Source organism: Chlorocebus sabaeus, chromosome 23 (genome assembly GCF_047675955.1).
Source record: "Chlorocebus sabaeus isolate Y175 chromosome 23, mChlSab1.0.hap1, whole genome shotgun sequence".
Taxonomy (NCBI): domain Eukaryota; kingdom Metazoa; phylum Chordata; class Mammalia; order Primates; family Cercopithecidae; genus Chlorocebus; species Chlorocebus sabaeus.
Genome location: NC_132926.1, coordinates 71,996,970 through 72,016,366, shown reverse-complemented (window position 1 = coordinate 72,016,366; position 19,397 = coordinate 71,996,970).

Sequence of the window (19,397 nt, the reverse complement as noted above, 5' to 3'; positions counted from 1 at the left end):
TTTCAAAATTTAAATCCTTAATTTTATGCATTATTGACAATTCTTTCATGTTGCTACCAGTTATAATTTGTTTTTTCTCATGGGATATATTCTGCAAGCCAAGAGACATCTAAATAATTATTTTTCTAGCCTAAATGGGTAATATTATATGCAAATATTTAGAAAACATAATTCTTTGATGAATCATTAATTAATGCATTAATTAACTTATTCAAACATTAATTGAATGCATCTATGAAGTAGGTACTGTGCTACACCCTGAAGCAAAAAGACAGATATGTCAAATTTCTTCTTCCCACCAATAAGTTTATAATTTAATGCGAAAGACAGTTAAGCAAAATTACAGCCCAGTATGACAAACGCTATGCTAGAAGGAAGTCCAAGACAATGTGGAGTATGTGAGGGGGCAGGGAACACATGCCCAGGGTGGCTTCCTGAGGATGCGGCTCAGATGAGTTCTGTAAGCCGAAGGTGAAACAGGGATCAGGAATGGCATTCATGGCTGAGGGAATAGGGTGTGCAAAGGTACAGGGGTGGAAGAGCCTAAAACATTGCAGGAGTTCCAGTCAGAGCAGTTAGCGCCAATCCTACATGTACATTCTCAAAGTGCTCTATGTTGGCAGCTACACAAACACAAGCTCCATTGTCTGGCTCTCGGATCCCTCCACGTGTTAACCTTACCCATTCTCCAGCAGCTTCTGTCTCCTCCATTCAGGGTAATCCTGGGCATGCCATACTTATTCCAACCCTTAAACGTTTGCTCATGATATTCCTAATCCATAAGCCCCTTTCCTACCTTTCATAGCCTGTCTCAGCTATTGCCTCTTTCAGGAAGTCCTGTTTGATTATACCTATCCATGGTGATCACTCCCAGTTCTGAATTGATTTATGTCCCTAAAGACAATTCCTTAAAAACACATTTCATTATCTTTTAATTATTTGGGGGTGTTAAGTTTGCATTCCCAACTCATTTGTGAATTTGGTGATGGCAGGTACCCTTTGTGACTTCAAATTTTTTGTCTAGCTCAGTGGGCCATGATGAACACTTTCAGTCAGTACCAGAATTTAATTAATATTAACTGGACATTTTTTTCATGGGCACTGCCTTACGCTGATTGTGGTTTGTAGTCCCTAGTCTTTTGTTTGCTGGGTGATCAAATGGACAAGTTTTATTTCTCCTACACTAACTTATCTTGTGACCTTGAGCGATTAAAAAGAATCAACTAGATCTGCTTTCTATATCAACGTGTAAACATCACTGGAACACAAGGTTGGGTGGAAATAGTGACTTGTAGAATGGTACAACATGATGCAATTTATGTAAATTTTAAAAAACGGTAATGGTATACTATATTTTTAATGAGTGTAAACATAAGACAAAATATTTTTTAAATGGACTAGAAAAATATACATGTAGTTCATGGTAAAGGTTGACATTGGATTGGGAGAAGGTGGTTGAAGAAGATTATACTAAGATCTATTTTGATTTTAAAAAATAAAACATTCGAAGCAAAGAAGACCAAATATTTTCAATGGTTAATACTATTTTTCCAGTGGTTCATATGTTATTGGATTGTTTGTTTTATTAGTCTTTATATTTTCTCCATTTTAAACATTTCTCAAACTCCAAATCACACATATGCACACAGAAATTGCATGAGTGTTTGAGAGCTGGAACATTTAGGAAAATTGGAAGCAAGGAATGTGTAGATATAGCTTGAAGAGCTCAGTTATTGTGAGTAGAAAATTTTTCTTGTAAAATATTCAAGCTCCTGCCATTTCATCATTATAGCTCCTTGTAGCTCAAGATACAATTCTAGTAAAAATAAATTCTGTGGCCTTTGCATGGTCTTTGGTTTTACTGTAGGCTTCCTGAGTTAATGTGGGGGCTGCTCTGAAGGACTTCAGCTCACTCTCTCCGAACCAACAGAAGCTTTCTCTGTGTCTTTTCTGAACTATATGATTTCAAGTGAGGTTAGTGAGCATTAGTTATATCAGTAGGTGGACTATATGGGGCCTGAATTTCAATGCCTGAATCCCTGTCGTTTTAAGGTTGATAGTGACTCAGGAGAGTTACAAACAGGTAGATAGCATCAAGGGGCTGATCATTAACATTTTCATAAAAGCTGAGAGGGTGGGTGGAGAGGTCAGCAGTGATCTAGAGCCCAGAAGACCTGAGGACATCACCAACTTACAGGGCCTGAATTGCTCTCACTTAAACTCACATCAGTGGAAAAGATGGGAAGACTTTAAATGAACAGATTGAGCTGATTCAACAAGATTGTGTGACCTTTCAACCAAGTTCAGCCTGAGGAGATAATAAAGACACAATCGAACCCAAACGGGAGGGCCTGGTTGTTTTAATAATAACTCACAGAGAAGGAAATTTCTTTGAAATTCAAGTCTGCTTAGGCTCCTAAAAAATAGGTCTTGAAGCAGACATTTAAAAATTCTTTAAAATTATGTATGTACTTACATTTCATATATGCCTGTACATGCATTTATATATATACACACACATAAACAGGTAAAATATATATATTATGAGTGCTATACATGATGTATATATTGTAATATATAAATATATATAACATATATAATAGATTATATATATAGATCACAACAAATTAGTCCTGTGATCAGTAAATGCATGGTGAGTGATTGCCACGAATAGACAAGCTTAGTAAGAGTAATGTTCTTCTCTTGAATTTCTTACTGTTGATGAATATTTGTTAATCGTCTGAAGTGGGCTGAAATTTCAGGACAAAGGGTAATAACTGGGACAACCAGGGAATTGGGAATCTGGGGAAGGATAAGGAAGGATAAGTCTCCCACAGCCAGTCACTGGCATATTCATTCTTGTCTGCCCAGCTGGGTTGCTTGTGGAGCAGCCACTCTGCCAGTCTCTGTTCTAAGCACTCGACATACACCTTCTCATGGAATCCTCACCACAAGAACCACAAGATACAAGTACCTCATTTTCAGAACTGAAGGCTTGGGTTAAGTAGCTTTGCTCAGTTAGGTAACCAAGAGGTGGCAGAGGTAGGATTTGACCGTCATTTGACTGACTCCTGATGCCTGCATTAATAACTACCAGTAAGGATAATTTTGATGATAGGCAACAGCAGATTCCTCTCTAATACAAGGGAGAAACATCACCATTCAGGACAGTTTGGGCTGCAATTAAAGGTATATACAGGTATAAACAACCCCGGCAGTTTTAAGAACCATAGAATATTCATCCACCATACAAAGATGCTTCCAAATCACACACCTGAGATAAGACCTTTTGGTTATCAGCTCTCCACTGGGTAGAAGACAGAATCATTTGGGGAATGAGCATGACTTGGGAGCTCGTTAAACTTGTGATCAAATCCCAGTCTTGCCATTTATATTTGCAGCCTTGGAAAGTGACTTAACCTGACTGAGTTTCAGTTTCTGAAGCTCTAAAATGGTGACAGCAGTACCTACCTTGCAGGGGTAGTCTGAGTACTGGAGAGAAACAGCAAGCAGCACGTGATCAGTACTCAATGGACAGCAGCTATGATTATTAATAACACCAATTATGCATATTTGTTGGACATTGCACTTAGAGAAAACAGTTCACTGGACAAAATAGTCAGACCTAGACCCACGGGTGGACAGTACAGAGTTTCCTGTGAAAACGGCCTTGCTTTTGCTGAACAGGGGCGCGGAGGCTTAATGGAGGAACACACGGTATCCCCCATCCAAATTTTAAGGTGGTTGATCCACAGAACTTTGAATGGTTAAACTTTAATAGCCAACTGTTTGTTTTGTTTTGTTTTGTTTTGTTTTTGAGACGGAGTCTCACTCTGTCACCCAAGCTGGAGTGCAGTGGCGTGATCTCCGCTCACTGCAAGCTCCGCCTCCCAGGTTCCTGAGTAGCTGGGACTACAGGCACCTGCCACCACGCCTGGCTAATTTTTTGTAGTTTTAGCAGAGATGGGGTTTCACCGTGTTAGCCAGTATGGTCTCGATCTTCTGACCTCGTGATCTGCCCGCCTCAGCCTCCCAAAGTGCTGGGATTACAGGCGTGAGCCACCACGCCCGGCCGCCAATATTTAACACTTACTTTGTGCCAGGCACTTTTCAAAATGTTTTACATGTATTAGTCTTTTAACCATTTAATTATCACAATAACACCATTAGGTAGATAACTATTTTGGCCTCATTTTACAGTTGAAGAAGCAGACACAGAGTATTTAGATGTGTTACCCAAAGTCACAGGCCTTAAGTGGCAGAGCTGGAATTTAAATTCTGGCGGTCCAGCGCCAAAGACCTGGCACAGCTGGGGGCAATACTCGGCATTTACAGCCCTGCAGGTTTTGCCATTGTGATAGAGTTTGTGTGCAAAGCAAAATGGCAGCTAGTGGAAGGAGTTCCTCCACCCCAGCAATCCAAAGGCTTGCTACCCAGAGTTAAAGACATGCTTCTTCTCAGGATGGTGTCACTAGCATCTAATTTTAGAGCCGTTAGGTAGCAGCAGGGATTCTAATCAATATTTACTGAAATCAAATTAAATGCACTTTTTAACGTCTTGGAAATATACTTGCCTTAGTGACATGCTAAGTGGGTACAATGTCAAAGGCAAGATCACAAATGACAACATATTTATCAGCCATACACAGGCCAGCTTTTGTGATGTTGTTTTTATGGGAAATCGTGTGTTTTGTTGTTTGATTTATGTAAACTCCAACTTCTTTTATGCTCTAAATTTTTCTTGTTTCCCTTTCACAAATTTATCTTGTTTGTAGTACAGAGTGTTCTATGGTCCGAATGTTTGTGTTCCCCTAACATTCATGTGTTGAAACCTAACCACCAAGGTGAAAGTGTTAGGAGGTGGGAGAGGTGATTAGGTCTTGGGGGTGGAGCCCTCATAGATGGGATTAATGTCCTTACAAAAGAAGCTAGAGAGACAATCCTCACTCTTTCCACCATGTGAAGACATGTGTGGTGAGGGCCAGAAAGCAGATCCTCACCAGAAACCAAATCTGCTAACACCTTGATCTTGGACTTCCCAGCTTCCCAAACTGTGAGAAAGAAATTTATATTGTTTATAAGCTACCCAGCGTATGGTATTTCATTATAGCAGCCTGAACAGACTAAGACAAGTGTATTTGGGGCTTAAATGAATGTGGTAGCCAAAGACATTTTAGGCCCTAGGAGTTCTGAAATATTTGAATGCTTTTCAGCTAGACATAAGGAAACAAATAGCAAGGTAGTAAGGAGCACTTACGGGAACGCACAGCTGCTCAATTTTAATCTGCCCGTTCTCATTTATAACATAGACCTAGAGAGCTGTAGTTTTACTTTTTAGCGCCACAGAGAGTGGTTGGGTCCTAGATTTTTATTCTTGACTACAGAAAGCATTGGCATAATCATTTCTACCAAATAGGTGGGTGATTTGTGATCTGGATGACACAACACCAATATTCTGTTGTGTAGTTATCATCAGTAACATGTCCAGGAAACTGCACGAGTTTGGGCAACACCATATTTTATTAGACAAATCTGAATCTGCAGAGCTTTATTCACTTGGATTTCACAATTGAACTTATGATTGCTGGACCTGGCTTTGCCCACTGGGGAGAAGGCCTTACTAAATGTACAGATAAGTCTAGGCTTGGACAAAATGCAGACGTTGGTGAACTTTTCAGTGTGGGCTCTTCCCAAGTAGCATCTCCTTTTCCTACCATGATGATGTCCATGGTGAACCATGCCTGTGCCTTCATCTTCTTTCTCTCCTTCTCCGAGTAAACTTGGGACTTGAGAAATAATTTGATAAAATCACTTACAGTAATAGGTCATTGATAAGGTTCAATTATTTTTTACTATATTCTGGGATATTTGCATTTTAATAGAACTTCAGTTTTTCTGCAAAGGGCTAAATATAATCTTGAGGTAAGGAATTGGTCAAGCAAGTGTATTTTTGGAATTGAATACTTCTTTTTAGTACCCACAAACACATAAATGGTCATTTTTGCTGCATACCTAAAGGCTTGCTCTTGCATATAAAATACATATCTTTTAAAGAAATACATAGCTTGCTGAGAAAAAAAAAAGCTGTATACCAAGTCTCTTTGTTAAATATTAAAGGCAAATAATGAGAATAATTGTAAATGATTCTAACAGTGTGTCAACAAGGTTTGATAATACAGGTGCTTATAAAAATTAGCAAAAGTTATTTTATGTATAAACTTGATATTAAAATAAACATTTCCATAATTTGAATTTTGCACTACTTGTGAGTATAATAATATAGCTATGAGGCCATAGAGATTAGTGTTTTCAAAGTATGTTCTCTGTATTAGCAACTTCAGCATCACCTGGGAACTTGTTGGAAACACAAATTCTTGGGCTCTACCTGAGAGCTACCAAATCAGAGACTTTGGAGGTGGGCCCAGCAATCTGTGTTTTAACAAGCTCTCCAGGTAGTTCCAATGCACACTAAAGTTTAAGAACTGTGCTTGTAGATGATTATGTTTGAATTCATCCTAATTCACAGATGAGTAAATTAAGGCTCAGAAAGATTAAGAGGTCGAGCTGAGCTGCTGATTTTTAGTAGTGTTCTTTCAACTGTTCTCAGATAAGTCCTCTCAGCTAATCAGTCTGAATGAGAGAGGTTTGGTGAAGAATCTTTGATTGACAGGACTGTCAAATCTCTTCCTGATTGTGTGGTTTTACCCTTGTAAAGCCCTGAGGGTGAGACTCCAACAACTTCAATCTCTCAGAGCCTCTTAGGGATCAGGCTGCTCCATATTCGCTCTCTTTAAAAAGATCAGCACTCATTTTCCTTTAAAGTTAGAGTTAGTCTGCCTGAGTTGCATACAAATAAGATGAATGAATTCATTACCAAAAGCTAGATTAAGTTTTGCAGCTGTTCTGCCTGGGGATCTAGTAGAGAGAGGGGCCAGCACAACTGAAAATCCTTTACTGATCAAGGCAGTCTGAAAATGCAATCTTTTGTGGTAAGTAGCATTCAGAAATACCAAAATGAAGTGAAAAATTAAAATGACTTTTGCCTAAACATGTGGGAAATGGGGAAATCCTAGGGTGCCACCAAACATGTATCAGAGCTGTGGAAAGTGGATGCTGTCTTTTCTTCCGGCTCACCACAAGAGGAGTGCAACTCAGGAATATAAGGATGATAATTTGCATTCAAAATTTCAAAGTGGCTTTACACATTTTAGAAAAAAATATAGATGTTTGCCACTTTACAAGCTCACTTATCCAGTTATCTCTAATTCACAACCTCTGAACTAGGCAATGTCCAGGAACTGATTTCTTCTTACCTGGTATCCTAGTATAAGGAATGCCAACATGTACATTTATCCATCTTTCCTTCATGAATGATGCAATTTATCACTCCAATACTTTAAGATTACTTCTACATTCTAGGACTATTCTGGGATTGTTTTCTCTTTCCTTTCTTGCCTTTTATTCTTTTTTTTTTTTTTTTTTTGAGACGGAGTCTCGCTTTGTAGCCCAGGCTGGAGTACAGTGGCGTGATTTCGGCTCACTGCAAGCTCTGCATCCTGGGTTCACACCATTCTCCTGCCTCAGCCTCCCAAGTAGTGGGGACTACAGGCGCCCACCACCACGCCCGGCTAATTTTTTGTATTTTTAGTAGAGACGGGGTTTCACCCGATTAGCCAGGATGGTCTCGATCTCCTGACCTCGTGATCCACCTGCCTCGGCCTCCTCTTGCCTTTTATTCTTGATTGAATGAGTAATTTTAGTCTTTCATTCCTCCCTCTTCTACTTTGAAAACTGCACGTATTCTTTATGTGTTTATTCTAGGGATTTTTATCTAATAATGCTTAAATTATCAAAGCCTAAGTTTAATCAAAACCTTGCTCTTCCTCTCAACTGGAAAGATGGTCACTCATTGGTTTTATGAAAGCTGCCCATAAATGTAACAGGCAAATGTAGGTTTACAATAAAGTCTTGTCTATAAAAAAAATAACGTAAGTTCTTTTCAAACTTTAATTCCATTTATTACCCTCTTGACTTACGCTATTGTGTTATATTTTCAATTCTACTAAAAAACTGACATTATTATTACTCTTTTATACAATCAATATTCATGAATATAAGCTCAGTTTATTCCTTCCAACATCTCAAGTTTTACATCTGAAATTACTTTCCTTCTGCCTGAAGTACCGCCTTTAAATTAGTGCTGGTAAAGAACTCCCTTAGGTCTATAAATGTCTTTATTTTTACTCTATTCCTGAAAGATATTTTACTGAATATAGACTTCTAGATTGGCAGTCATTTTCTTTAGAACTTTGAAGGCTTTTTCCATTATTATTAGGATTCTGTGGAGATATTGAGAAGTCAGCTGTCTAACATTCCTTTATGTGTGATCTGTCTTTTCTTTTTTCTGGCTTCTTTCAGATTTTCTCTTTGTTGTTGATTTGCACCAATTTTACTATAATGTATTTTATCTGAGATTTCTTTTAATTTATCTGACTTGGGATATGCTTGGTCTTCTTGAATCTCTGGATTGCTGTCTTTGATCAGTTCTTAAAAATTCTTAGATATCATCTTTTCAAATATTGTCTCTAAGTCACTCTTTTGTTTTGGTACTTCAATTTTTGATTTTGTCATTACATTTTCCACATTTCTTATTCTTTCCTGTATTTCATACCTTTTATTTCCCTCTTCTCTTCATGCTGCATTTAGATCATTTAGCCTGGTTTATCTTCTTAGCATATAATAGACATTCAGTAAATTTTTGTTGAATTAAATGCAATATTGAAGTTTTAAAAAATGTTATTATTATATGAAACTAGTGTTTTATAAGACATATAATTTGAAAAGCCTGATCTGATACAATGCCTTCAATTTTCTGTTGCACAAACTAAGGTCTAAAGTTAACTGACCTGATCAAGACCATAGAACTAAATAGTGTCATATCTGGCCCTAGAATTCAGATCTTACCCTAAGTTCATTGTTCTTTGCAATTCACCACACAATTTCTCATTCTAATACAACGTATTACAATATAAGTGATGACCATATGAGTGAGAGATATCCATTATTTTTCCTTGTGAGAAGTTATATTACTATTTGAGAAGTAACATCTATCTTCTATTGATGATCAATGAGAAGAAATAAATTTGGAAGCAAGGTAGGCAAGGGCAGTGAGTGGTCTAAGAAGTAACTAAGAAAGGCTTTGATAGCCTTCAATAAGATAATGACTTACTAGCTGAAGAGTCTTTAGGCAAATTTTCATCTTCTCATTCATTCATTTCATAAAAGCTTCTCATATGTGTATTAGGTCAAAGTAGTAATTTACAATAAAATCTTGGCTGTAATGAAGTGACAGAGAATGTTTAGAGAATGGTAAGTAAGGACTTATGCCAATTCCTGAATAATTAGCCCTAAGGTACAAGTCCAGTAGTTTTCTGGAAATAGACTCTTCCACATAAATAAGAGCAAACCCAAAATTTGTTAAACAAACTCTGTAAATGCCAGTGTGGGGAGACATGAGTGATGGGGGAACCTAGAAACATAGAGAAAAGGCAAGATAAACTTGAACACCTGTAACAAAAATGGTGTGTGGAAGTGGGGAGAGGGTGTACAAATGAATTCTTATTAGTTATTAAGAAAATCCACATAATACTAGTGTTTACATAGGGATAAATCAATGTAATAGCCTAACAGCCTTTTAGGAAAATTTGGATTAAATCAAGTAAGTGACTTAGATTACAGTTTTGGGATATTTTGTATCCTTTTGGCTATTTGGACACATTTTTGAGAATAATGTTTACTCATATACTCAGTTTTCACTACTTGTGTTAGTTCTCAATACTAACTATGGGATAATTTAAAAATAAAAGAAAAAAAGCTCTATTAACTTCATGCACTCACTTTCTTCTACCATAAGTTCTCTGGCTTTAAAACGTAATCATTTTCATATATCTGTCCAGTTCCTCCCAATTGCCCTGTATAGTACATTGCTTCATCAAAACACAATGCATAGCTATGTAATGATAACAAGAGGCAAAAAACTACTTCCCTTCTTGTTCTTCTCTCCTGATAGCTTTGAAACAATAACTATTTTTGTAATTGTTATCCTTCCTCCCTGTCAGGCAAATTCATCAGTCCCAAGCTTTCGTGTGACATGACCCTAAAATTAACTGTCCAGAGAGAAGATACTTTCCCCACTTATAGAGCAAACAAAAATGACCAATGGCAGGGGATGCTGGTGAAGGCAGCATCCAAAACTGGCCTTGTCTACAGATACCCTGGCCAGGTGCTTCCTGCCTTTACCCTCAAGGGACAAAGCAAAGGATTCAGACCAATATATTTCCTCCTTCCTTTCATTGCAGTGAATAACACCATCCTAATCACAAAATGGTGAGATCTGACATGTTTTTGAAGATCCAACATGTTATTCTTAGTTCACATTAAAACCATCTGTCCACTTCTCTTGCTTGTTTGTCATGAGCCTGAAAAACCAATTATAATATCTACTAATACTTAAAAACCATAGAATATTATTGATAACAAATGGGAAAGAAGGACACTTAGTTGAATATAGTCTCCATCCTTAACAGTGCAAAATGAAAGACAGCATTGAAAATTTGTTTAATTTTTATCAGCATAGAAAGTCAAACAAGAGCATCCATCCCTTAGTGTGTATTTTTTTCTTCCCCCTCCATTTTGTTTTGGTTATTTGGTTCGAATTAAATCTGTTTTGTGGCTTGAAACTGATTAGGATATTTTTGTCTTGAATTTTCCTACTTGGTTTGCTTACAACATAATTGATGTGCACTAAGAAGTGATTATTTGCCCAAACCATTTATCCGAAAACTTTTCTAAATATAGAGTTTAATCTGGGAGCAGTTTTGAAATTAGCAACTTAGAAAGACCCATTTTTCAGACAACCTAGCATCTTTGGGTTGGTCATTTGACTTTATTTACTTTTTAATATATAATTTAGAACTAATATCTTTCTGAAACAATGAATAAAGTTTCTTACAAAATATAAAATTAGCTAATATATTCAACAATTCAGTTATTCAATTATCTACCCATCCATCCCTCCATCTATTCATCCAAGCAACAAGCCATCCTATTAGCAGATATTTATCACTAACATGCTAGGCACTGGGGATAAAGCAGAAAGCAAAACAGAAAGTAAGTCTGATTTCATGGAGCTTAAATTCCAGCAAGGGAAAACAAATGGTTAATCAATAATTAACCCATGGCCTGGCGCGGGGGCTCACGCTTATAATCCCAGCACTTTGGGAGGCCGAGGCGGGCGGATCACGAGGTCAGGAGATCGAGACCATCCTGGCCAACACGGTGAAACCCCGTCTCTATTAAATACACAAAAAATTAGCCGGACGAGGTGGCGGGCGCCTGTAGTCCCAGCTACTCGGGAGGCTGAGGCAGGAGAATGCCGTGAACCCGGGAGGCTGAGCTTGCAGTGAGCCGAGATGGTGCCACTGCACTCCAGCCCGGGCGAGAGAGCGAGACTCCGTCTCAAAAAAAAAAAAAAAAAAATATATATATATATATATATATATATATATAAATAATATAATTAACACATACAGTATGTCAGATAGCCATAGGTGTTATGGAGCAAAATTAAGTAGAGTGGGGGCTACGGAGTTGTGATTTAAAATTGAGGAGGCAGGAAAGCCTTCACAAAGAAGGTGGAATTTGAGCAAAGACCTAAAGAGGGTAAGGGAGTAGGCCATGCAAATATCTGGAAGCAAAGCGTTTCAACGAGCATAGAGTACATGCAAATGTCCTGAGGCAGGAATGTGCCTGACATATTCACGGAAAAGCCAGGAAGCCAGTATGGCTGGAGTGGTGTGAGGAAGGGCACAGTGGTAGAAGATGAAATCAAAGTATTCATGGGGATAATGGCACTGGGCGTTGTGAACCGCTGAAAGGACTTATATCCTGGATGAGATTGGGAACCACAGAAGATTTGGGGCAGAGGAGTAAGATGATATGACCCAGGTTGTGGCTTCTGGGTTGAGAAAATGCTGTATTGAAGTAGGAAGGAAGCGGGTAAAGGTGGAAGCAGAGAGGCTAGCTAGGAGACTATTACCGTTATCTTGGACCAGGGTGGCCACAATAAAGTGGTGAGAAGTGGCAAATGCTGATTTGTTTATAGGGTAGAGCCAGGTAGATTTTCTAACTATTTAGAAAGGAAAGAGTAGAGAAATGAAGGATGATTACAGGATTTGGCCTGAGGAATTTTATCAACAGAGCTGAAATGGAGGGATGGGGTTGACTGTGGAAAGGCCAGTTTTATAGGGAAGATATAGAAGTGGATGTTGGACTGATGAGTTTGAGATGCATATATCTCATGCACTGAACGCCTAACTAGGGGCCAGACCACGATGAATCCTTGGAGGTGGGTAGGTGATGTGCAGAGACGACTGAATGGCCAGCCAGCTTACTCCTGTGAGTAAGCTTACTTCTGTGAGTGCTTACTCCTCAAGAAGGAAATAGGTGTGAAGATAGGTAGCCACAACAGGAAGCAGAACAGTCTAGACTTCAGGAACACAGTGTTGCTTCTACCCAGAACATTCCTTTGGGATTGAAATAAATGGCCCTCTATATGGTTCAAACTCTTAATCACTTACTCAGCCTTCAGACTTGGCATAATCAATCTCACACCTCATCTGATTACAAGCACTTTCTTGTTACCTTTAGCAATAAGACTGGAAGAGACCTTTATTGCCCTGCATACACTTGCAAAACACACTGTGATGGGTATGTGATTATATACCTCTTCGAAAAAAGTCTCAAGTGAAATCGAATCCTTCTGCTGATATCTCTGACCTTCACCTATTTTTTTCTATATACTTTTGCCCAATCTTTGCTTGAGGCTGGGAATTGTGCAGGTTAATGTGTGTCTTCACTAGCATGCTGACACAAATAAGTCATGTTGCCCCTATGCACAATTATGCAGTGATTTGATAAGCAGCCCCATGAGTTTTCAGAACAGTGTCTTGACCAAGATTGATTTTGTATGAAATTAAGCAGTATGACAAATAATTGTTAAGGCAATTTATAGTCAATATCTAAGACTAAATAAGCACCTATAATAATTGAAATAATTGTGCTGGGGTAGTAAATTATACCACAAAGCACAAAGAAAAATTATTTTTCTTTTTTCAATATTTTTTATTATTTAAAAATATATAGGAAAAAACCACAATCATAGTTCTATGTTGGATTAATATAGTGGGCCTGAATGTTTGATTTTTTTTTATCTGTCATTTAAACTACATTGCAAAGCTAGTATACAACATTTTTGTCATTTTTTCTTCCTTACTGCTATGCCTGTAGTTCAAGTGAGCTGACGATAGGGGCAAGTGAGTACCTTGTCCTAACAGACATGGACATGAACTAAAGCCACTCAGTTGGGCTTCTTTGGGTCCCTAACTCAGCTCAGTTTTTTTCTGGGAAGAGCCTTAGATACACACAGGGAAAAGGATGCTAGCAGGGTAATTCCTCAGAAAGATGAAAAATTGGCCCCCAAAACAAAGGTTGGATGATATTGATTGGGATGCAATGGAATGATACTCCTTTGGGAGAGAGGTTTAGCAGACATTCTTTTTGATCAACAATTTCATTTCCTGGAACCTCCAGAAAGAAGGTTAGGAGTAAAACTTGGGCAAGAGAGGGAAAAAAATTGTATCTTTTTAGTTTGCTGGGGATCTTTTGTCCTGAGGGTTCTGGGGTTTAGGGAGTGTGTTAGGGAGTGTTAGGGAGCCTGTGTGTGTATGGGTCTATGCTTGTGTATGTGTCTATACTTGTGTATGTGCCTGCATAATGCTTAGAAAACAACGTTGGCTTTGTTGACTCAAGGTACCAGGATGGAGTACACTGAAGAGAGAGAGAAATCAGCGTGCTGACCACCTCAGCCTTGCTCCAGGCTCACATAGAGTGAACAACTGCTGTTTGTTTCCATACAGCACCCCTTCCCTCTTTTTTTTTATTAACAGCACCCACTCACTTCCCCTGAGGAACTGCTCTTTCACTCTGTGATTTTGCAAGAGTTGTCAATCATAGACCCTTACCTCTCTGGTATAATGAGTGGGACTGTGAACCACGCTCATATAATTAAGGTTCTTCCCTGAAGTTGGGAGTTCTCTATTTTTGTTTGGACTGTTAGCTGCAAAAATATGACATCAAAGCAACCACCTCCCTGACAATGTGGAGTAGAGCTAAGAGAATGAAGTCACCAAAAACCAGAGGTTGAGCTGAAAAATGTGTAGAAGTAGAGTAGATGAGATCTGGAACGAGTGGAAACCGGAGAAGGTGAGTGTGGTTACCTTGTTTAAGTCTCATGATCCATTCATCCTGGGGACACACTCTTCCTTCCTCTCCATGCTTTGGTTCTGTGATCCAGTAAATCACCTTTCCAATTTTTTTAAAGCTCAAAATTGTTTAAAATTTGTTTCTGTTATTTTCAGCCAGATAATACAGATTATAATAAGGGAATGCGTATTTTCTTCTTGAAGTCATAGTCCATATTTCCAATAGGACAGGTAAAAGAGAGAGATTGTGCATATGGTTAGAGGTTTTCTGTGCCTTTCCCTCCCTCCTTCCCTCCCTCCCTCCCTCCCTTCCTCCCTCCCTTCTTCCCTCCCTCCCTCCCTTCCTTCCTTCCTCCCTTCCTTTCTTCCTCCTTCCTCTCTCCTGCAACTGAGAATAAGAAGATGGAAGAGGATTCAGAGCCCTACACTACAAGAGGAGAAATGGTAATCAACTGAGTTAATAATGAAATTTACTGGAATTACTAATAACCGTTTAAAGTATAATGTTCAATTTAAGTGTAGATTTAATAAAGTAAAAATAGATGGGAGAGGAAGAGAGCTCACATTTAACTGTGCCTATTGTATCTTCGACTCATGTTAGGTGCTTTATATCCATTACCTTGTTTAGTTGTTTATGAAAGCCTTATAATGCAAATGCATAAATTGCGTGTACCTTATGACCTAGCTTAAGCAAAAAGACTTATTGACTCACATAATTGAAATGGTCCAAGACTGAAACTGTTTTTAGAAGGAACTTAATTCAGTACAAAAGTAATGCTATCAGAATCCATTTCTGAGTGAGAATCTTTGTGTTGCATAACTCTTGATATATAGAAAACCAGCTGAGTGGTGTTTCCTTGGGTCCTGCAGCCTCTTCTGCTTTTTATTTTTTTGTGATACTTCCCTTATTCTCAAACTTGCTAGTGGAGCCTGGAACTTAAGAATTATATAATTATAGCACTTATTAAGAGAGTCTGTTTCCAGGATAGTGAAGCCAAAATTGAGTTTTATCAATTCTATGCAATTGTGAAAACAGCTAAAGAGTATAGTTCTTGAAGTCAGATCACGCTGGCTTTAAATTCTGGCCCTGCCATTTACTGGCTGTGTGAGTTTAGGTATGTCCTTGGCTTCTCTGAACTTCAGGGATGGTCTGTACATTCCTGCTAAAATTTGGTACAGAAATTTGCTAGTGGAAATGGAAATTATATAACCTAATTTGCTTCCTATGTTTTTCAGAGAGACAAGAAGCCAATACTTCAGTTCAGGAACTGCAATATATTTAATTCAGAAAACATAGTGTCTTAATTCTTCTGCTGAACTCAGATGGAGTACTTTTTTTTCTTTCTTCATCTTTAAATTACCTTTGGGATTTACAGTTAGTGGTAGCCGGACTACAATCTTATTGAAAGGGAAATGTTATGGTCACAGGACTTTTGTTTGAGACTTTCCTCTGATGGTCTTTTTTCAAGTAGAAAGAGGTTTCATGGAGTTTTTATTAATTAATTTCAAACTTTTCTCCTTTCATAACAGTCTTCAATTTTTTGTGTAATTAAAGCTCTTATGAAAAGTTGTAATATTGATTTCCATTGTGCTCAAGTTTCATTTTAAAGATCACTGCCTTTTTCTCCCCTGACAGATTTTAACTTCCTTAAGTATACATAAATAGTAACTATGCATTAAAACCCAGACTCATATTTAGCCTGTGTGAAATTATATACATGAAAGGATGTTTACTATCTCCTTGCCCTTCCAACCTCTCTAATCTTCACCTCCTGCCCCATAGACATTTTTCCCTGTCCTAACCTGACACAGGATATCTTTGATGCTCATAATCTGACTGGGCAAGTGTCATAATAGGTAGAAATACTTCTTTTGATATGACTATCAAAAAGAGATATTTAGCACAAACACATATGCTCTTAGAATCCACTTCTGGAAAATTTAGAGGCAGTTTAGAATTTGTCATCACTGACTGCTTTGAACTGAGTTTGAGTTATGTGAACACACCCTTATCAACAGGGCTGAAATGCCCTAAACACACTGTGGAACTGAAAACTTGCAGAAAATTTATGAAGTTCAGAGATGAAGACAGTTTCTGCCCTCTGAGACATCCTAGTGCACAAACTCCTCTGAGAATCCAGTCCTATGAGCTTGAAAGATTATCTTTTTTAGTCAGAAGTAAGATGTAATCATATAAAAGGGGGAACCCTTTAGACACCATCCCTCCCTTTTGATAGAATTCTTCACTGATTCCTATATTGCACAACTTTGAAACCACACACAGACCACTGTGGGAAACAGGAGTGGCTTCTTGTAAGAAGTGGTAGGTGCTTGATGTTAGATTTTGAGAAAGCTTAGAGGTGCCATGAGAGATGTCCCCAAATATTTAGTGGGTTGGCAGGTGAAGCATGTTCCCAAGGATTGAATTGGAAGCAGGATCATCAGATGGCAGATTTCACAGGGGAGCATAATTGGACTCAGTTTAATGAGAAATTTCCTAAGAATTGTAGGTGCTCAACAAAGGAACAGGTTTCTCTGAGGTGTTCAAGTGAGGGCTGTAGAATATTATTCAGGTTACAGAGTAAGAGATTTAACCTCAAGCCCCAATTCCTGAAGTTCTTGGGCTCTCCAAATGCCCTAAAAATAAGGAAGCATGCATAGTTACTTGGTCCTGTTGAACACACTGAGATTCTGCATTGTTAAGGGAGTCTTTCATCCTGCCCCAGTCCCAGAACCACCTCCACGCATTTTTAATTTTCTAGAGTAGAGTATAAACACTCGAAAGGGAATGGGGGACTTGTAGGAAGGAAACATAAATGAGCAAAGTGGGCTGGATGGGAACTGGGGCGAAAGAGCCAAAACTTGTTTAAAAGTGCATGCACCTACAGCTTCTCTTTGCCATGTGGAAAATGAAACCTAATATTGCCAGATCTACTGGTTTCAGGGAAAGAGGAAATTGATCTTTTAGATGGGAAAGCCCTTGAGTTTTCAAATGTTGGCAACTAAAAGCATTTAAGAACACATGTGAGACCAGGGGTGGGAGAATTCAAACAAAACTGATCTGCAAATCAAATTCAGCCCTCAGGCCACCTCCTTGTGACATCTGGAATGAGCAGAGAGATAAGAAAATTAATGAATAAATAACTACCTGGTCACAGATGAGAACACAGATGAAAATTCATGATTTCTGAGTCATGTATCACTAACTTTGTCGTGACTTGTGCCATGTAATGACTCAGTCATGGGGCTTGGGTCTACTAAACGTATTTGCTGTCCTCACAGCAGTATCACACAGGTATCTCAAGAGGCAATATTCTAGAAACACGCTATAGTCTGAGTTCTTCTGAATACCATTGTCAATAATGTGCAATATTGGAGGTGTAATGGGATAGTGGAGTTGGAGAGACCTGAGTAGTATCCCAGTGTCCCACTCACCAGCAGGTGACCTTGGGACAGTCAGTTGACGTGCCTACATCTTAGGTTCTGGGTTTGGAAAATGGGGAAACTGATAACTGTTTCATAAGGTGGTTATGGGTTTGAGTAGAAGGAGGTATAAGAAGGACCCAGCAGAGGGCTGGGCACAAAGCTGGAACTCAAGGAAATTACTTCCCTAGATCCTTCTCCAGACTCTCTACCTCACTCATTAAAAATGACTTTTGTTCACGAGTAAAAAGAATACTCTAAGTTTATTCAGGACAAACAAATAAATGAATAAAACACGCAAACAACAACAAACATAACCAATATAACTGACAGCCTCCAATGCATAGTACAAGATGTGCAAAAGAGTACTTAGTGCCTGTGAAAAGTGACAGATTGAGAAGGGGCTTTTGTTTGTGATATTTGTGTGCCATGAGCCTTGCACTCCCCTAGGATATAAAGTCCCAGAGTCAGAAGTCCCAGGTTTGTCCAGTGCCAAGTGCCTTCTTAGAGTGAGTACACTTAAAATCCCTTGGCTTCACATTGGTTGGTGTGTGTCCAACCACAAGAAACACAAATCACAGGGATGCTGCCCATCAGAGGACACTCTGCATTTGATACTTCATATCCTGCCATTCCATGAGATGCTCCTAACATCGCAGAGAAAGGCTGCATGTGGAGTTTAGCTAGTTGGGGATTACATCTGCTCACAAGCATCTCTATTTGAAACTGTGAAAGAAGGAAATTTCATTACAGTAGAAATTTCATTTGGGGCCCTTTGGGGCCCACATTGTCATGCTTTGTGTTTCGCAGGCCTATGCCACCCTGCCCAGCTGTTACTGAGCATTCTTTGCTGAACTTCCATCTTCTTGTCTATAGACAATGTCCAGAACTGCATGCTTTTTCTTTCTAGTCCAAGATGAGTCAGCCAGGCACCTGTTGGTTAGAATTTCATCTTGAGTGGCTCAGAATCCAGGTGCTTACAGGGTTACCATTGAGAACACATCACTTTCTGGGACACTTTGAGGAATTGTTTTGTGCAATCAGTTTCCTATCAACGGTCTGTGAAGATATTTGAAAATTATTTAAGATACACTTATCCTCTTTTCTTCATTGCACTGACCACCTTTTAAATACGATCCTAAAATTCAATACTGCATTGAACAAATGATCTCAGGAAGTGACAATGATGCTAGTGGAATCTGCTTTCTTCCCTCTGTACTCAGAGAAAAATGGGTGCTGTTTCACACCCACTTACAGGAGTCATGACTGGGTTCCATTGCACACCATATAACCTACAACAGGTGTGGCTACAAACACAGATCACTGTTTCCACCACAAAAAGAACTATACCAATCAACATTTATTCTGCAATTTATGGGGAAATGAATGCTCATTGTTCAGAAGCCAGGAAGAGGTGGAAAAAGAAGATTTAATTACTTTTCTTTCATAAAATTAGAACAGCCTTTATGGAGAAAGTGTGTATATATACTTTAAAATAAAGAAAGTAAGTATTGTCATAAACTTTTAAAAAGTTAGAAAGTGGAAAGAAAATGTTGACATAGTCATCACTCAGTACACATCATTCACCCTCTCACCTCCCAGAGCTAAGAGAGACTCAGCCTCTGGATACTTATGGAGCTCCAGAAAGCAGGA